Source organism: Prionailurus viverrinus, chromosome C1, assembly GCF_022837055.1.
Source record: "Prionailurus viverrinus isolate Anna chromosome C1, UM_Priviv_1.0, whole genome shotgun sequence".
Lineage (NCBI taxonomy): Eukaryota > Metazoa > Chordata > Mammalia > Carnivora > Felidae > Prionailurus > Prionailurus viverrinus.
The window spans coordinates 79,646,929-79,668,805 of NC_062568.1; positions in this window are offsets into that span (position 1 = coordinate 79,646,929).

Sequence of the window (21,877 nt, forward strand, 5' to 3'; positions counted from 1 at the left end):
TAACTATATATATAATGTTTAATATATATTTCAAATATATATTCAATGCTTATTTTTGAGAGAGAGAGAGAAGGACAGCACGAATCGGGTAGGGGTGGACAGAGACACACACACCCACACACAGAATCTGAAGCAGGCCCCAGGCTCTGAGGTGTCAGCACAAAGCCCGATGTGGGGCTCAAACTCAAGCTGTGAGGTCATGACCTGAGCTGAAGTTCGATGCTTAACTGACTGAGCCACCCAGGTGCCCCTGGAATATAATTTTATGCTAAACATGTTATTGGTTGGAAGGTAAAAGACACAGTAGAATTGGAGAGGTTAGAAAGCAGTGCTAATAATTTCATTAACAAAACAATTGAAAAGGCAAAATCAAAAGAAGAAACCAAGGAGGCAGGGAGGCTTTTCAGGCTCACTTTATTCTCCAGCGGGAACCTTTGACATAAAGAGTGGAGTTGTTAGTATCTGTGGTTCAGCCCGCTAGTTGCCCAGGAAAATCTATACTCTTTTTCTATCATGGTAATTGAATTTGCACCTAAGATGTAACTGCCCAGCCAGACAGTCAATTTCCAGGCTTTCTCTTCAGTTAAATCTTACCATGTGACGAAGGTCTTTTCAGTGGAATATTGTTGAGTGTGATGTCTGCCACTTCCAAGTCTGTTTCCATAAACAAAAGTTCTTTGTGTACTCCTTCTTGCTCCCCCTGCCTTCTCTGGAGATGGAAAGTGATGATTATTCTGTCATTGAAAATCACATATTGAGGGGCACTTGGGTGGCTCAGGTGGTTAAGCATCCAACTTCGGCTCAGGTCATGATCTCACGATTCATGGGTTCGAGCTCCAGCGTCAGGCTCTGTGCTGACAGCTCAGAACTTGGAGCCTGCTTCAGATTCATTGTCTTCCTCTCTCTCCATGCACCTCCCCCACTCTCTCTCAAAAATAAATAAACATTAAAAAATAAAAAAAAAATGAAAACCACGTGTTGAAGTTGGAAGAGCTACTGTAGCCTGAGTCTCCCTCAGTTCCTAAGCCGTATCAGGAATACCTGCCCTTCACTGTTACATTAAAGAGAAAGAAAACTCTGTTATGTTTGAGCTGCTACACTATTTATGTATTATAGGGGTTTACTTTTCCTAATACATTGTCCTTCTTCCAATAAATTTTGTTTTTAGTCATTACATATATTTTCTGTAAAACATGCATTCTCTGTTTCTTCCTTGCCCAAAAAACCTTCGATGACTTCCTGTTGCCTCCAGAGAAAAATAAGAATTCTTTGTCTCACCTTTCAAAGCTCTTATAAAATGTTCCACCTTCTTGCCATTTCCCTGATATATATACGCTATAAATAACAAAAGCTTTCTTTCTTTCTCTAATACTATGCACTTTTCAGCTTCTGGGCCTTCAGTTATTATGTTCTCCTTCACAGTAAAGCACCTCACTTTTTAAAAAACTATTGATTCTCTAACTCTGCCATACCCCACACATACTGTTCTCTCAACCCAAACATTAAGTATTATTTGCTGTGACAATGAATTTTTTATTAGCATATACCCTGTATCATAGATATTAATTTAAATGCAATTTTTTTTGTATTAGGTCATCCACTCCTATAAAACAGAGCTTGTTTCCTCTTTAGCTGGGTGTTCTCAACACACTATCCAGCTTTCAATAAGTATTTGTATCTTTTAATTGTAAAGACTATATTGAAAGGAATTGAGTAAAATTGATTAGTGGACCCTATACTATCCATTGGTGATATTTTATATCAGAGATTCAATTCAAGCTTCAAGAAATATAGTTAGTTAGAATTGACTAATATTGACTCAGGAAGAAAGGGAGACTCTGGAAAGAAGTTGACCAAAGTAAAGCCATTTCGGTTTTAGGCTCACCCTTAACCTAAAAGTCAGCAGATCATAAAGAATCACAAGATCAGACACATGGAAAACCACAGGAGCCCACTCCATCTGGCAATAAAAGGCACAAAGGCTGGACATTCTTCAAATTGCTCCCTGTGGTTAATTCCAAGACCCTAAGAATGGAAAAACGAACTGCCCAATGTGAATAATAAACCCAAAGTTAAAGAGTAAGTCCTTCCCTATCTGGTTAGCTAATTAAAACAAAAACAAAAACAAAACTTTGAAAACTCTTCATTGGAGGCAAAGGGTGATGGTGGGAGGTGCTCTTTTCCATCTGGGAGGAGAGATTGCTACTTTGTCTGTGAAATAGCTCCTTTCTTAATTCTATACTTAACAATCTTGTCCCTTTCTCTAAATGGCTTGCTCTTGAATTTTTTCTAATGCAAAACCAAGAATCTTCTTGGAAAGGACCTGAGGCCCTCCCCCTGTATGCTGTATATGAACATTGATGGGTAAAGATGACCATTGGATGTAATATGGATTAGACTAATATCTTAAATTTTAAAAGACTAGGTTTTGCCAGAATGAGACATTACTTTTGCACAATAAAAAGTCTTCTGTTGCCAAGAATTTTTCCAACCTTCAAGCTGTGAACATATTTTGAAGCAAAAGGGAACATATCAATAGGCAGGGTGGGATACCCCATCAACGAAAGGCTGAATTTATGTATTAAATACTGGTCTCTCTATTGTCACATAAATTTTACTTTTGTCAACTCAAGTCAAATATCACAATGACTTTGTCAGTTCATCCATGATTCTTAAAGATTTGGACCTCAGAATTTATCTGAGATTTTTGCGAAAGTGATCCAAGTCATGATTTGTTAAGGATATTAATTCTCTTTTTCAAACAATTTAAGCTGTTATTCTGTAATTCCTTTGGGCTTTCAGTATCTCACTTTTACTTATAGATTTTTTTAGGATACTCATATTTTTACTTTGTACAGTAACATAAAGTAGATAATGCAATATTGACTTTTTAATTCCTATAATGTATTTGTGGTTACAGAAAATTGTGACAAAAGAAAAATTAGATGTAACTCATGAAACGTTGGATTGTTTGTAACACAAATCTTTTTATGGTACATGAATTGTTACAAAAAACTGAAGTTACACTTGTTTACTCTCAGTTTTCTCAAAAGTAACCAACCGTAGCATCTTCTACAGGATATTAAGATAAATGGGGTGCCTGGGTGGCACAGTCAGTTGAGGCTCCAACTTTTGATCTCAGATTAGGTCATGATCTCACAATTGCTGAGGTGGAGCCCCAAATTGGTCTCTGTGCTTATGGTGTGGGGTCTGCTTGGGATTCTGTCTCTCCTTCTCTCTGCCCCTCCTCTACTTGTGCGTGTGTGTGTGTGTGTGTGTGTGTGTGTGTGCATGTGCATGCTCTGTCTCTTTCAAAATAATCTTTTAAAGAATTTAAGATAAGCAAGTAATTGGGATACATGGATGGCTCTGTGAGTTGGGCATCTGACTCTTGATCTCAGCTCAGATCTTGATCTTGGGGTCCTGAGTTTTAAGCTCCGCACTGGGCTCCCTGTTGGGCGTGAAGCCTACTATAAAAAAAAAAAAAAGATAAGCAAGAAATCCTCCTAATGACTCCTAATGAATGAGAATTCAGGAAAATAACAGAATTGGAACAAATTTGTAATTACTTAATGGTAACAGGTTTTTCAAAATTGAGATTTCCAAACTGAGATTACATATGGCAATAACAGTGTTCTCTGGCTCTTGAGTTAAAAGTAGGCTAAAATATCACAGACCTTGAAGTTCATGAGACTCAATCACAAGTTGACATGAACTCAATCACAAGTTCAAATCAATATGGATTTGAATTGTCAATCCTGATGTTGGCTCTGTTCAGTGAATTTTGTTAACATCTGTGAATAAAGGGACAACACTATAATAAAATTTGCACAAGCAATTGTGGACTAATTTATTAAATAGAATGGGCAGAAGGCCCTGAATTTTATGGCTCATGTAAGAATCCATACTGATTCTCTTGATGTGGAATTCATACATTGGCTACCTGAAGATGATTATTTTCAGGAGAAAAAGCTATATTTTTTGAATATATCATTAGCATATATCCTATGCTAGTATTTCTGAAAGCAAATGGTATTATCCAACTCTGGTTCAATTGAATAATGGATTCATTAAAATGTATTAAATGTATAGGATATATCAACAGCTGTCCCAGGTTTTGAGGATAAAAACATATCCATAAATACTTAGCATCTAAAAAAATTCTAAAGAGGAATGTAATGCTCTATCAATTAGCATTTTCACAGGAAAGGGATGGAGCATTCAAATTAAGATTATTCAATTAACTAATAAAGAGGTTAATTTTAAGGATAGGGCAGAATTTAGGTAATCCACATTGGATAGTGGGTAACATGAATTTAGTAAGGGCCATGGGTAGCCCTACCCCACCTCAGCTTTAAGGAGCAAAAGGCACGATTGTTTGCCAAACTTGAAGACAGACAAAGGGCTGTCATGGAGGTGGACAGCTGACAGGGGCTAAATACACCAGCCCTTGTGACCCTGCCAAGACTCCCGCTGAACTTCCCTCTGCTACCTAATCTCCAAAACCCAATGTTGTAACAACCAGAAGCGAGAGGGGAAATATGCTCATTAAAGTCGGTAAGATCAGCCTCAGAGGACAGGATGAAGAAAGGTGGAGGGAAGATGGGAGAGAAAAAGCCATCTAGACCAATGATTGTATCTGTTTTATGGATGAAGAAACTAGAAAAGCCATAGCTAATAAATGGCAGAGCTAGGATTCAAAGCCACCTTGGTCTGATTAATAGTCTTTCCCACTTTACAGCAATGTCTGATGAATGGCTTTTAGTCTCAGAGGATTTACAGTATTATAAAGGCTAAACTATAGAGAAGAGAGCAATGTAGTGTGAATCAGTATCAAGAGGTCAGGTAGGTTTTCCAGTCTGTAGCATAGTTGTCCTTTGTCTCCTCAAAAGTGCAAAAGGAGGAACCTCCATGTATTTCTTCTATCTAGGAGTGGATTTAGAGTTGGCTCTTGCTCAGGTGAAAATGATGAGAGGACATCTGAGGAGCATCACATCACATAAGCGTTGCACTGTTCATTTAAAGATATTGGTTGTAGCAGCAAGACAAACTTCTTGGTTCCATACTTTCTCTATGTACAACCTTTGTCTAGAAATATTATTTTTGTTTTGGCATTTGGGGAGAATTGCTGGAGGCTACAAATATTTTAACTTGGGGATTTAGAGTGTGGTTGTTGTGACTGGCTTTGAAGATCCAGGTAGTGTGAACTTTATTTCTGTTCATCATACTCAAACTTTTATTCTAAATCTAGAATTGCCATAAAAGTACTTTTCTTGTCAGATGGCAAAATTTAAAATGATTAGAAAGTACTTTGGAAAAGACGAAGCCTGCTCTTTCTTCTCAGCCCTGCATGTGTGGAAATATTCTGTAAAACTCCAGTGTCAGCATCCAAACATAAAGGATGCCACTGTGCATTCACAAAACCCCTTATATTATACTATGGGATCATTTTCAACCGTTGTCACTGTGCTACAAAGGACAGCTTAATAACTCTGGTCTAAACTCTGTGATTACATACACTCAGATGCTAATTTGATATAATTGAGTGTGCTCTTTTGTTGGATTCTACATTCAGTTTATGTTTAATATGGGAAGACTGTATTTAGTAATGGTTATCAAGGGTAGAATAAGCCCCACAGGTGTTTCCCCAGAATCAAGCTTCTAAGTCACCTTTTCCATTAGCTGCTAACATTGTTAATGTCTGAGGCAGCTGGTGCAGGAATGAGAGAAATCTGTAGTTCCTTTACTTGGGACAAGATTCATTTAATCCACATCTGACTGCTCTGTTTCTATGGCACATCTGTTTGAGTGACACAATGTATGCATTTTTTTTTTTTTTACTTCTCAAACATTTGCAGTTTTGTAAGATTATCTATAACAAGATGCCTGATCATTTCTTGGTCTCCTATGAATCAATTTATAAATTCCACAAATACAAGATTCAGATGTACTTTGTCACCAAAGGTGAAGTGTTTTGAGTTTTGAACTTTGTTAATTCTGAATGCTTCTGTGTTTTTCTTAATTTGAGAGTCACAGTTTGTCTGGAATTTCACTGTCTTAGCAGGAGGTAACAGTAAAACCTAATCTATTACAAGTAATATAATCATTTTTTGAATACCATCTTTCAAGAGTATCATCTAGCACCTATGTTTTTTGTTTGATTTCTTATTTTTTAATTCTTTTCTCATAAACATAACATACTAAGATTAATAGATAAACACATACACACACACACACACAAATATATATTTGTAACTAAATGTGAACTTCCTAGGACAATTACAGTCTTTGTTTCCATAACTAGTCACATGTTGTATCTTGAATCTGCCTAGAAACTTTGGATGCAGTATTAATACTGTTCCTCAGTAATTTTGAAACCATGAGTTAATATAGATTGCATTCGTATTTGAAATTATTTGCTTATCTATCTCTGGACAGACACATAGGACTCTAGCCCATTTTGGGAACTTGGTCATGTGACACTCGAGCCAATTCAGTGTGATCAGAATTGACAGCCATAATGTCTGAGAAGAAGGTTTAAGAACTATTAGATGCATCATGTTCTCCTCCTGCCATGAAAATGGCAGCTCCTAGATGCTGACTCCTTCGGATTACTCCTCCCATCCTAGCTGAAAAGACAAGTGAAGCAGAGATGATCGCTAACTTAAATGCAATGCAAGCAACCATATCCAGTCTTTTGTTGTTGTTACCACAACATGTCAGAAAATATAACTGATAAGAAATTGGTACCTATAAACAGGATGCAGTCATAGCAAAAGTCCCAAAATATATGACATTGGCTTCAGGACTATGGATTGGGAGGTGTGGGAACTCTCAGGAGAGACAGGAAACATGGAGAAACTTTATTGAATGGTGATATATTTGGTATATCTGTCTCTTGCGGTAACTTGAAAGGCTGCTACTATACTTAACAAACTTGCCATTTTAAATGAAGTTGAAAAACAAAAAGTGACTGATGTGACTTGGTTGCGTTTGACGGCATTAAAGAAGTATTAAGAAAAGCATGAACTTAGAAAAAAGGTTAAAAATCACGGAAGAAAAACATGGATCTAGAAATTTCTGAAATCAGAGGATTGAAAGATACAACCATTTTCTTCAACCACTGAAAACTGGCAAATGCTTTGCATAACAAAGACTTCTTGAAGTTTGGCCTAACGCAAAGATGGAATCATGGAGGCTACTGAGTTGCCTTAGCTAAATTCCATAACAAGATTAAATTGATTCTCAGAAAAAAAATTGGGGAGGGACAAAATGGCTTACAGGAAAAACAAAGAAACAAACAAATGGTATAGTGTTTCTGCTGAAACCTGATAATCTTTAGGTATTGACATGTCTAGGGAGAGAAAAGTGTATTTCAAAAAGAGTTATAGACATTCTTACTGGAACATGAAGCTTATTAAAATAATGTTTAATAAGATCAGATTAAAATCAGACAAGAGATTTCAGAGGTTTGTACAGCCAAGATAACTCCTAGACCGGACCAACAAACCATAATATAGCATAACAAAAAATTAGATGAAAACACAATGCGACAGTTAAAATGACATTGAGCTCTCATCTATGGACAAGATGCATCTCTTAACACTAATTAAGCCCCCAAGGAGGGTATACAATTTAATACCTTCGTTAGATGTGCCCAAGGAAAATGAAGAAGGATCGATTTGAGATGGAGCATAACCAAAGAACTTGGTGATATGATCATGAAACAGAATTGAAGACGAATTCTGGAAGATTCTTTATCCCCAAAGTAGATGGGTACCCTAAATATCTTCCAGGAGTAAGTCAGCTTTGCTATGGACCAATTATTTTGTGCCTCCCATTCTTCTTATTTTCTAACACAGTATTTATTGTGATTAACACATCCCTGTGTCACTACTGAATGTTGGGCATTGTAGGGTGCAGATAACTTATTTTTGTAGTTCATGTATCTTTGTATCAACAGTAGCCATACTCATGATGTAGAAATAAACATCAGACCCTAGACTTGAGTCTAATGTCATGATGGGTTGGGACTTTTTGAGATGCCTTCTTTGGGAAGGAGTTTGTTTATGTGCAGACAGAAGGCAAGGGAATATGTTACTAAGAGGATGAGATATAACAAATTATATTTATTGTTACTATTTATTCACCTCCCTTCTGTAAGAGGATTGTGCATACCTTCCTGTTGCCAGGTGAATGAAGATTAATCTTTCTGGGAGGCATTTACTTCTGTGACCCACTGATGTGAGGCACAGCCATTTGATTTAATTTTGCCAGTGGGATAAAGGCTGAAATATCCACACTATATTTGAACAGAAATTTATGAGCCATGAAGTGGGTCGGCCATTCTCCTTTCCCTCTTCCATGGGAGTAGTATGTCCCAGAATCTAGCGACTCCTTCTGCCTGGATCCTATGATAAAGACATGAGAAGTAAAGAAGAAATATATCTGAGACACACAGCAAAAATGTAACAGGAATGAACAATAGACTTTTGATTATTATGAGATACTGAGCTTTGAAGAGGTCACCTAGGAAAGGCTGTGTGTTACCTGAATATTTTAAACTCTTTTTTTCTTTCTACTCTTCTTTCATAAGGGTATAAAGATAATAAAGGCATTTCCCAGTGACATGAGGAAAACAGCTATAATTTGGTTGCATGACAGGGCCAAGTTATGGGGAAGAGAGAGGTATGGCCTGTGGTTTCTTAACACCACAGTTTAAGACACAGGAGAGAATGTTTAAGTCAAGCCCCAAAGAGGAGGTTTCATCCTTTCAGTTTTTATACAATCATTATGTCACTCAACTCTCATCAGCATTGATAAACATACTTATTACTGTATTGAAATGTAACCATTTTCTTGACTAGGGGATATGTTCCTTCACTTTTCATATTCTCTTCAAGACAGTCTTCAGCTTATGTTAATAAGATTCTCTTACTTTATGAGTTGTCCATACACTTCATCTCTGGCATTTTTGTGGCTCATGCATTTTGCAAAACAGCCTTATTACTATTTTCACCTTTTGATAATGTGGTTTATAATGTTAGCTTATCTACTATACTGAACTTGACACAAAGAAAACTAGAATAAAATATTGGTCTTCAAATCTAAAGATTCAAATTGTACTACTGTAACATTACTCAAGAATGTACACAAGGAAAAATTGTCAGGGGCTTTTAAGGTGTCAGAAAGGGCAGGATCTCGGGGCGCCTGGGTGGCGCAGTCGGTTAAGCGTCCGACTTCAGCCAGGTCACGATCTCGCGGTCCGTGAGTTCGAGCCCCGCGTCGGGCTCTGGGCTGATGGCTCAGAGCCTGGAGCCTGTTTCCGATTCTGTGTCTCCCTCTCTCTCTGCCCCTCCCCCGTTCATGCTCTCTCTCTGTCCCAAACATAAATAAACGTTGAAAAAAAAAAAAAAAATTTAAAATAAAAAAAAAAAAAAAAAAAAGAAAGGGCAGGATCTGCATGGATAAATTATGGGAATTTTTACTTTTTTCTTTCTATTATGCCAAAAATACCATCACCAGTCTGGCTTCTGTATTGTGTTGAGCCCAAGCTTTGAAATAAGAAACTCTAAAACTCTCGAAAGCATTTCCCTATTTATGTTGGTTTTATTTCTATATGCTTACGTTTCTGACCATGTTTTAATTCGTTCAAGTTTCCATCTAAGGTATCTGTGCATTATGATAACCAGTCCTGTGCTAGACTGTTCATCATGTAAAATTACGAAATTTTTATTGAAATTCAATTTCTATATAAATAATAGTATATCATTGTGATATGATTTGCTTAGAGAAAACCACTATTTTAATGTCATTCAGGAGCATTAGTGAGTAGTTTTTAATGTTAAGAGGAAAATAATTTTTAAAATAACACCAAGAATGTGGGTTCTATAGGAAGGAATATAGAATTATTATGATAATATTAATACATAATTTATTATTTCTACCTGATAGTAACAATAATATCAATTTTGTTAGTCCTTATTGTATGCCAGGCCTAATTCTAAGCTCTTTCCATATTTTATTTCATTTAACCATAAGGAAATCCCAAGAAGTGTCTATTTTACAGATATATATTTAAAAATTTTTTTAGTCTTTATTTATTTTTGAGACAGAGAGAGAGAGACAGAGTACAAGCAGGGGAGAAAAAGAGAGAGGGAGACACAGAATCCAAAGCAGGCTCCAAGCTCCGAGCTGTCAGCACAGAGCCCAAAGCAGGAACTGAGCCAAAGTCGGCCGCTTAACCGACTGAGCCACCCAGGTGCCCCATGTAGGCATACCTTTTTAAAGGTGAGGAAACTCAGGCAGAGTTAAGAAACTTGCTCATGGACATAGCTAATAAGTGGTGGATATATCAGCAATATGAACCAGAACCTGTCTTTTAAAATTTAATAGATTCACAAATACCAACATTAAAATTATGATTATTCTTTAGATTTATCAGACTTCTACTAATACATCATAAGTCAGAGGTTTAGTTTTGTAGGGAAAAACTCAGATTCAATCCCTATCTAAACCTTATTATTATGGTAGAGATGATTTGTGTTTACTCTGCATATAATAAGTTTTGTTAAGTTATCTCAAGTCACTAGGTATTTTATTTGTGGGTATTACTCCCTAATTTAGGAGACTCTAAAAAGGCTGGGAGGATGATTTATTAATCTTGTTGACTCTACTTCATCAATGCCAGTCATTGTAGCTTCTTGTACGTAAAAGACACTGTCTCATTACTTCTGTAGGTTCTTTTTTTTCCCCCCCAACTTTCTACATCAGTCCTAACATCTGACTTGATAGGATGTTTTCCTTGATCCTCACAAATGGATCATTCATACAGAATCACAATGCAATCATCCAGTATCTCAGGGCAGCCTCTTCTGAAGTATTCAAAGTATCTGTTATTAGGCAAGATGTGTATAGGTGTATTACCTCACCAGACCAATCTGAATTTTCCAGTCATTCTTATTTAGTCCAAAAAAAAAAAACCAACAACAAAAAAAACTTCTTAACCTTGTGCATATTTCCTGCATCATCCCTGTAGCTATTTTCAGAGTATTGTTCATTCAGTTTCTTTACCCATGCATTGGATCCAGATTTCCTTCATTTCTGTTCCAACTAATGGAACTTGCAGAGCTCTGAGAATGCTTTGCACATGTAAATTCATTTAGTGCAGAAACACGAAAGGCACTTGAGCCATGTGAATAGAATTGAGTTGAAATGCCCAACTAAGATCATTCTGTGAAGAAATGCATTTGATCTAAATTCATTTGAAGGGGGGTCGTGTTAGATAATATGGTATAATTAGATGAGCTAAACTGTCTAGGAAGTTTAGCAAGAAGATACTGTACAATTTTAGCTATCAATGGTTAAATGGCTTTTAGTGATATGTAGTAGATACCCCTGGGTATAAAAAAAATGCATTCCATGATAAAATAATGCACGTGACACATTTGGCCAGAGTGTTTTGAAATAAAAACAAGCATTTTGTTTATGGAGTTTATGTTTTTCTTTTTCTGTAAGGAATGAGCACTATGAGAAGACTGAAAAATGGGGTTCATGTACAGAATTATTTTTTAAAAATAGTGTACAGTAGTTACTTTATTGATGATCAAGGAAGGACTATCAGTTTTCATGATTAGGCCTTGAATTCCAAAACAGCACTAGGAATGAATAGACTCTTGTTGTAGAGTTAATGAAGCGATTAAGGCATGTAAAGTAATTAATAATGATGTGATTCATAAATAACCAAAACACAGCAATTTAATATAACAGCATAAAAAAGAAAAACAGTATAAAAAAGAAGAACACAGAAGAGGAAAAGTACAAAATAAATGATCATTGGTCAGTCCATGGAATAAATGCTAGTTACTAAAAGATGGGCATCCGTAGGGTCTGGGAAAGGCCAGAGACTGGAGTTCTTTTTCATTGTTTACGGATTGTGAGAGAAAGTCTATGGTATAGGCAGTGTCTGGAAATAATCTGATTCTATTTCAGGACTGCAGTTATTTCAGGGATACAAAATAACTTAGGTCCTAATAGACAAGAAAAGTAGGGTAAATGGTGACTGGTGTTTGAAGCTCAGGCAGACAGTTGGTGTCTGGTCTGGGCTGTCTGTATAGTAAAGGGATTCTAATCTTGGACTGTGATTCAGGTGTAGGAATCCATTCTCTAAAAGTTAAATGTAGCTGAGTTTTGCACCTAGCAGGTCATGAACAGGGACTCATATCACTTCTGCCCATCAGAATCACCTGGCAGAACTTAAAAATATCTAAGGGGCGCCTGGGTGGCTCAGTCGATTAAGTGTAGATCTTCAGCTCAGGTCTTGATCTCACATTTGTGAGCTCGAGCCCCCGAGTGGGGCCCCAGGCTGGGCATAAAGCCTACTTAAAAAAATGTTGTACAATCATACACACACATGCCATTTAATGGGTGCCTGGATGGCTCAATTGGTTAAGCGGCCGACTCTTGATTTCGGCTCAGGTCACGATCAGGGCTCGTGGGATCGAGCTCCACGTTGGGTTCCACACTGAGCATGCAGCCTGCTTAAGATTCTTTCTCTCTCTCCCTCAGCCTCTCTCCTCCACTCATGCTCTCTCTGTCTAAAATTTAAAAAATAATAATAATAAAGTTAAATAACTAGATGCCTGGAACGCACCCCCAGCCTACTTAAATTGTAGTTTAATTAATTTTTCTGGAGTGACCTGGAACATTAGTTTGTTTTTTGTTTTTTGCTGTTGCTTATGTTTTGGTTTTAGTTTTTTTGGTTTTATGATTTAAGTTTTTGGCGATTCTAGTATACAACCAGGATTATGAGCTACTACTTTACAGTGCATATGGAGCACCTGGGGATCGTGTGGAAATGCATATTTTGATTCAGTAAGCTTGAGGGAAGGCCTGAGAGTCTGTCTTTATACCAACCTCCCAGCTGTTGCTGGTTCACACACCACACTTTGGGTCATAAGGCTCTACCTTTATGATCCTAACACTTAGATACTAGGGAAGAAAAGTTCTCTTATTAGAACTCAGAGAAGTAATTCTCCCGAGCTCACATCTCAGAATTAGGGTTAAGAGTGGAACAAGACACAGCTTAATCTTAGATTATCCATCTGATCTGTCCTAGAGGAAGTTCAAAGTCAATCTTCACAGTAGTTTTTCTCATTCTTAAAAAATATATATATATATATATGTATGTGTATATGTATATGTATGTATATATGTATGTGTATATATATGTATGTATGTATGTATATGTATATATATATATATATATATATACCTTGCTCTCTTGATGACATTTGACTCACTCCTCATAGTCTCCACAAACAACAGTATCTTGTCAAGCTTTATTTTTTTGAAGGTTGTATTATGACTTGGTAAATTTACAAACTGTATATATTTTTTTGGATATGCTAATATTCTGTCTCTGGCCACACAGCTCCTTCCACTCTGTACTACAAGAACATTTGTTTCCCATTTCTTTAAGAAATACTTGAACATTGCATGACAAGATATTTCTACACTTCATTTAGGAAGTGCAAATCTTTAAGTCATTTTAGTAAAGACAGCTACCAGATCCATTTCAGAAGAATTTTGCCATTCATCTATTTTGTTTTTTGAAATCACATTAAGGAAGAATTAATCACCACAAATAATGATATAATAGATGATTTCTAGAGAAGTGTAATAACAAAAATTAGAGAACAAGTTGTCAAAAAACTAAAACTTGGTTTTTTGGACATTGCTGCAATGTTTTTAGGGAATCCACTAGGGTTATAATGTGCTGATAACATGTGCACTACCATCACTATACTCATACTTTTTAGTACACTAGAGTAATCCTTCTAATTCTGGTATTTGAATGTATACTCATTGTAATATGTAAATTAGGAGATTGTATTAGGCATATAGGAAAGCTATATGGCATAGCTTTTTGTATTAGGCATATAGAAAAGCTACACTTTTAGTCCACCTACCTTTAGAGCAAAACCGTAATTTATTAAATCTCCTGTGTGTCAAGTCTGTTTGCATGAATTTCTTTAATGTTTTTTGTATACACACTGTTGTGATTTGAGAAATATGTGTGCCATCTTAGAATAGATTTGATTTCTTTTATGTGGGAAGTCATATGTATTAGTTTTCTATTGCTGTGTAACAAATTATCACAACTTTAGAAGCTTAAAGGAGCACAAGTTATCATTCGGTAGGTCAGAACAGTGTACAGGGTCAGGATTCCGGCCATAGATGTACTGGGTCCTCTGCTCAGGTTCTTTCTCGGATGAAATCAAGGTGTCATTTAGGGCTATGATTGCATTGAGGCTTGGCATCCTCTTCCAACCTCACTTGTTGCCATAATTCAGTTGCTTGCAGTTGTAGGACTGGAGCCCTCAGTGTCAACTGTTTGCTACCATGTTGACTCTCTCCAAAATGTGGCTTTATTAAGGCCAACAGGAGAGTATATCTGGCATGTGGAGTATCTCTTGACTTCTTCCTGATTCTGACCATTAGATCTTCTTTTAAAGAGTTCATTTGATTAGGTCAGGCCCAGAGTTAATATTCTCATATTTTATTAACTTAAGTTGATGAGAAGCCTTACTTATATCTGAAAATTCCCTTCACCTTTTCCATATGGCATAATCTGAAAACAGGAGCTACATAGAGCTACAGGGCTTCCACCCAATCTAAGGCTGCAGGAGGTGGGGCCATCACCCCAGTGGGTCAGGAAGGTAGGGGCATCAAACCAAAAGGGATTATTCAGAAAACTTAAGATCTAATGGAAATTGCCTTGCTAGATTTTGGACATGCTTAAGACCCATTACCCCTTTTTTTCTTTCCAATTTCTCCCTGTTAAAATGAGAATATCAATCCTATGCCTGCTCCACCATTGTACCTTGGTATCACATACCTTGTCTAGCTTGACAAAATCACAGGTAGAGTGAAATTGGTTTTGAATGAATTGGACCTCAAGTCTCACCCATGTCTGATTTTGATGATACTTAGATGAGACTGTGGACTTCAGAATTGATGCTGGAATGACTCAACAATTTTGGGACACTTAGGATGGAATGAATGTATTTTGCATGTGAAAACGGTAAAAATTTGGAGGTCCAGATGCAGAATGTTAAGGACTGAATGTTTGTATCCTCCCAAAATTCATATGCTAAAGTAGTAACCCCCAGTGTGGCTGGCTGTATATGCAGATGGGGCCTCTAAGGAAATGAAATCATAAGGGTGAAGCCTTGATCTATTAGGATTAGTGTCCTTAAACAGACCCCAGAGAGCTCTCTCTCCCTCTCTTTCTCTCTCTCTTTCTCTCTCTCTCTCTCTCTCCCTGTCTCTCTCTCTCTCTCTCTCTCTCTCTCTCTCACTATTCATCTCTCTCTCTCCATGATGTACACTGTGAGGAAAAGCCATGTGAGCACACAGGAAGAAGGCAGCTGTCTGCAACCCAATAGAACTCTTACCAGACACCAACCCTATTGGCACCTTATCTTGGACTTCCAGTCTCTAGAACTGTGAGAAAATACATTTTTATTGTTTAAGCCACCATGACATGGTATTTTGTTATGGCAGCCCAAGAGGACTATTCCTCTAGGTCATACAGGGGGCATAGTTAGCTGAAAACAGCTGTCACATATAAGTTCTGCGAATCTGTGTTTCCACTAGTGGCTTAGAATTTTCTGTTGGTCCACAGTCTTGTTAACACTTGGTATTTCCTTTCTTATTTTTAGCCATTTCAGTGAATATGTAGTGGTGCATTAATATGGTTTTATTTTGATTTCAACAATAAATGGAATTGAACATGTTTTTGTACTTTGGATATGGAAATATTTCTTTACAGTGTTCACATTATTAGCCCATGTTTTAAAAGATGGGCTGTCTTTTTCTTGTGAGTAATTAGTCTGTGCACAACATAAAACATCTTTAGTAAGATGAATATTTTGCATATATGTTCTCCAAATCCATGTATTTTCTTTCATTCAATAATGCTTTTGATTAACATAAATTATTATATTCCAATTAATTAATTTATTTTATTGTTAGAAATTTTAGATTTTGACAAAAATTCTCTGCTTGTTTTAAGGTCATAACAATGTCTTTTCACGTTTTCTAATTAAAATTAATTGCTTTACATTCACATTAAGAAAAGTAATCCATGTGGAATATCTGTGTTTATTTGCTATAAGGAAAAATATACATTTGCTTTTTGTTTTTTTTCCCAAATGGATAACTGATCAACTTAAACTCCATTTACTGAAAAAAACACCATCTTTTCTCCATGAAACTGCAGTTCACCTCTGTTATAAATAATGTGACTGGATACATTCATCAGATTCTGGGCTTCTCATTTTGTTCTGCTGGCCAGTTTTTTGTCCTTTTGCCAAAACCCTGCTATCTTAATTAATATTAGTTACTATCTTAATTAATATTAGTTACTAAAACTTTATGTTAAGGTTTGATAGCTAGCAGTGAAGATTCTCTAGCTTTATTAATCTTCTATCACATTGCTTTCTATTCTCGGCCTTTTGTATTTTCATACGAATATTAGAATCCACTTGTCCATTCCCACAAAAATATTTCTATTTTGAGTAAAATTGAGTTGAAACCATAGATTAATTTGGTTAAAAGGGGACATTTTTAACATACTGTGTCTTCCATTTCAATCTACATTCATTATATAAACTCCATTCATTTAAATGTTTAACAAATTTATCTCAATATTTTTTAGCTTTTAGCTAAAAAGGATTAGAACACAAATTTTGCTAGGATGTGATGGTTTTTTATTCTAATGTAACATATTTTTAAAGAATTTCTTTGCCCATTTTTCTTTTTATATATAGAAGTATGATTTATTTTATTTATTGATCATATATACAGCAACCTTGTGACATTCAGACTTATTTTAAAGATTTTCTGTGTATTCTTTATTTTTTATTTTATTTTTATTTTATTTTTATTTTTTAAATATAATTTATTGTCATGTTGGCTAACAGTATATACAGTGTGCTCTTGGTTTTGGGGGTAGATTCCCCTGATTCATTGCTTACATACAACACCTAGTGCTCATGCCAACAAATGCCCTCCTCAATGCCCATCACCCATTTCCCCCCCTCCCCTGTTCCTCCTGCCATTGACCCTCAGTTTGTTCTCTGTATTTAAGAGTCTCTTATGGTTTTCGTCCCTCCCTCTGTGTTTGTAACTATTTTAAACTTTATGGATACACAACCATTTCGTCTCTGAGTTAGATGTTTTTATTTCTTCCTTTATAATTGTTATATTCTTTTTATATTTCCCTTTCTTTTTCTGTGTGTGTGTGTGTCTAGTAACTAAGACCTCCAGTATAATATCTATATATTTTTTATATATTTATATATATTTATGAAATTTTTTATATTTTTGAAATTTTTCTTATCTGAAAGAGAATGTTAAACTCTTCCATTGTGCATATTCATTTATTTCCCATTTTAGTGTTCTAAATTTCTGTTTTATATATTTTGACTCTGTTATTGAGTGCATACAAATTTAGGATTGTTAAATATGGATTGGCCCTTTTATGGTGAAATAGTTTTTTTTTTTTATTTTTACGAATGCTTTTGACTTAAGTATCTGACACTAGTATAGCCTCTGTAAATGTCCTTGATTAGTATTTTGTATGCTCTTTATCATTTCACTTTCAAACTTTCTCTCACCCATTATTTTGTAAGCAGATTGAATGCATGTGTGTATTTTTTAATGGGGCACCTGGGTGGCTCAGTTGGTTAAGCATCTGACTTTGGCTTAGGTCATGATCTTGCAGTTCATGAGTTCAAGCCCCACATCGGGATCTCTGCTGTCAGCAGAGCCTGCTTCCCATCCTCAGTCTCCTCTCTGCACCTATTCTCTCTCTCTCTCTCTCTCTCTCTCTCTCTCTCAAAAATAAAGAAATAAACGTAAAAAAATAAATAAAATAAAAAGTTTTGAATATCCTAGACATTTACTTGAAATAATTATTCTATCTATATTTATTATTACTGATATTGATACACATGCACACACAGAGAGCTATACTATTAGTTTTCTATTTGGTTCATTTTATTTTGTTTATAATTATTCTTGTGCCTACGTTTTGAGTAACCTGTTTCTTTTTTCTTATCTGTGTCTTTTTTTCAATTTTAGCATTATAACAATTTAATTATTCTCATAGTGGTTATTGTAGGTAATATACTTTGTTATTACATTTTACTATAAAAAGTGTTACTGTACTTAGGAAATACTGACAGAACATCAGAACATTTACATTCTGCCTTCCCCAGATCCCCAACATTTTACACTACTGTGGTCATATCTTTTAGTTTTATTTCTAATTTAAACCACATAAAGTAGTACAATTATTTTTTTCTATAATCACTAATTACTTCTATTTCCACACATATTTACCTTTTTTTATCCCTTTTTTCCTTTCTCAGTTTTCATGTTTCTGTTTAAGGCATTATTCCTTTTCCCTGAAGAAACCAAATTAGCTTTACTTTTAGTAAAAACAAATTATCTCTATTTGTCAGAAATTGCCTCTGTTTCCTTCCCTTTTGCAAGGATATTTTGCCTAGATATCTAGGTTAGCAGTTATTTTCTGTGAGCAACAAGACACCATCATTGTTTTCTCTTTCATAATTTCTATTCATTTGTTATCTCTCAGTCTCTCAGTCTTCTTTTAACAAGATGCAATGTATCCACTTTTCCTTTTAGCTATTTTAAAGATTTTCTAAAAAAACTTTTTTGTGGTTTTCTTGCTGTAGTTTTCTTGGTGTTTGTCCTTCTTAGATTTTGCTGATCTACACGTATCTATGAGTTGACATATATCAATAGATTTGGAAATCCATGCCATTATCTCTGAAAATATTTTTTTAATTTTTTAAGTTTATTTATTATTTTTGAGAGAGAGAGAGCACAAGCACAAATGTGGGAGGGGCAGAAAGGGAGAGGGAGAGAATCCCAAGCAAGCTCTGCAATGTCAGCACAGACCCCAATGCGGGGCTCAAACTCACTATCCCTGAGATCATGACCTGAGTTGAAATCAAGAGTCAGATGCTGAACCAACTGAGCCACCCAGGTGCCCTTTTCTCTGCAAATATTATGGTATGTTCTCTTTCTTCTTTCTCTATGACTCTCATTACAGGTATATTAGAATTTTTTAAACATTGTATGTGACTTATATGCTCTGTTTTTTTTTCCTTTCTATCTTTTTCTTTTTCTGCTTTAGTTTGTATATTTTCTATTAAACTGTCTTTAATTTTACAAGTCTTATATTTTTCTGCTTGCAGTCTACCATCCAAACCATCTACTGAGTTCTAAATTCTAGATATCTTATGTTTTAGTTATTAAATATTTTTATACATTCCAATACTCTGTTGAAGTCTCCTTGAATTCACCTGTATTTTCCAAATTTATTCTCTATGCTCTTAAACATTAGAATTATGTATATTTAAAGGGTTTGCTTGCTAATTCTCCTATATATGCAATATGTTGTTAAATGCCTTCTGTTTTTCCCTTGATTTGCTAAAGTCCCTGCCTTTTCTCAGGTCCAGTGTGTGTGTGTGTGTGTGTGTGTGTGTGTGTGTGTGTACATATATATATAATAATATTATTATATTACATTATATATTATATTATATTATATTATATATAATATTATACATATTATAAATATTAAATATGCATTTAAAATATATATCTTTATTATGTGCCAGATATTATGTATCAAGGAAACACAGAGGTTCAAGATGTTGTTCCCCTCTACCTGAAGATGTTTCTCTTCTCTGTGCCAAATGGATAAGAAGGGGCAGAAATCTCAATAACGTCATGACTAATTTGTCACAGAAATTTGGTTATAGTTTTACTCATTCTTTCTCATGTTTGTCTTCTTTCTTGGGGATGACCCTCCTGAGATTTTTATTGAAATCTTGGTTTTTCTCTTTGTTTTTATCTTTTTGAAATTGTGGGATACTAAGTTTTACCCTCTAGAGTTTCTCAGCCCAGTTCTCAAGCTTCTAAATGCATACAGCATTAAAATCTGGCAAATATCTTGAAGGAGAGGCCATCCAAAAGTTTGAAATAGTCTACTTTTCCAGCAGGTCTTTCTTTCCCAAGGTCTATAGGACACTGGATGTTTTATGGTTCCTTTTAGAACTTTGAAATGAACTCCCAATCTTTCTTCATATTCTTAAAATTCTACAGTATTTTTTAAAGGGAATATTAGGTTAGTGATGAGGCTTCTCAGATGTCTAAATTGTTATGTTTGTACTACTTGAACATTGAGACTTTAGTTGGTTTCTTTATACCATCAGAGTATATGAGTTTGGAGTAAGCTTGAACATCAACCTGACTGGGAAATTCCCATAATATCTGATGGGCATGAAGTCTCCTTGGAATGTTCTCTACTTTCTGGAGTTACAGTTCATCTGCTACTTGTACCTTTAAAACTTAATGCCTGTGAGGCAGTAATTTCTCTGAAATCATCCATAACAGTATCTCTTTAGATATGTCTCCAGAGGCAAGGGAAACAAAAGCAAAATGAAACTATTGGGATATCAAAATAAAAAGCTTCTGCACAGCAAAGGAAGCAACCAACAAAACTAAAAGTCAACCTATAGAATGGGAGAAGATATTTGCAAATGACATATCCAATAAAAGGTTGGTATTCAAATTTATAAAAAATTGATACAACTTGGGGCACCTGGGTGGCTCAGTCGGTTGGGCGTCCGACTTCAGCTCAGGTCATGATCTCACGGTTTGTGGGTTCGAGCCCCACATCGGGCTCTGTGCTGACAGCTCAGAGCCTGGAGCCTGCTTCCGATTCTGTGTCTCCCTCTCTCTCTGCCCCTCCCCCGTTCATGCTCTGTCTCTCTCTGTCCCAAAAATAAATAAATGTTGAAAAAAAAATTTTTAAATGGGCAAAAGATGTGAACAGACATTTCTCCAAAGGAAACATATAGATGGCTGGCAGATACATGAAAGGATACTCAACAACATTCATTATCAGTGAAATGCAAATCAAAGCCACAATGAGATACCACCTCACACCTATCAGGTGGCTAAAATTAAAAAAGAAAAAAAAAACCTCAAGAAACAAGTGTTGGCAAGGATGTGGAGAAAAGGAACCCTTGTGTATTGCTGGGGGGAATGCAAACTGGTGCAGCTACTGTGGAAGACAATATGGAGTTTCCCCAAAAATTTAAAAAATAGAGCTACCCTAGCATTCAGCAATTGCACTACTGGGTATTTACAAAGGGATTTCAAAGGGATATGTGCATACCTCTGTTTATTGCAGCATTATTTGCAATATGCAATAGCCAAATTATGGAAGCAGCCCAAGTGTCTATCAACAGATGAATGGATAAAGGAGATGTGGTACACCCTTACACACACACACACACACACACACACACACACACACACCCCGAATATCATTCAGCCGTAAGAAAGAATGAAATCATGCTGTTTTCAACAACATGGATGGATCTAGACAGTATAATGCTGAGTGAAATAACCCGGTTAGAGAAAGACAAATACTGTATGATTTCACTCATATGTAGAATTTAAGGAAGAAATGAACAAAGGAAAATAAAAGAGAGACAAGCCAAACAACAGACTCTTAACTATAGGGAAGAAACTAATGGTTAGCAGAGTGGAGGTGGGTGTGGGGGATGGGTGAAATGCATGGAGAGGATTAAAAGTACACTTAATGAGCTCTGAGTAACATATAGAACTGTTGCATCACTATATTGTACAGCGGAAACTAATATAACACTGTATGTTAACTCTATGCTTGAAATAAAGTTAAAAAATAAAAGCAATGATGAAAAAATTAGAAAAACTTAATGCCTATGAGAATGATTTTTGAAATGCA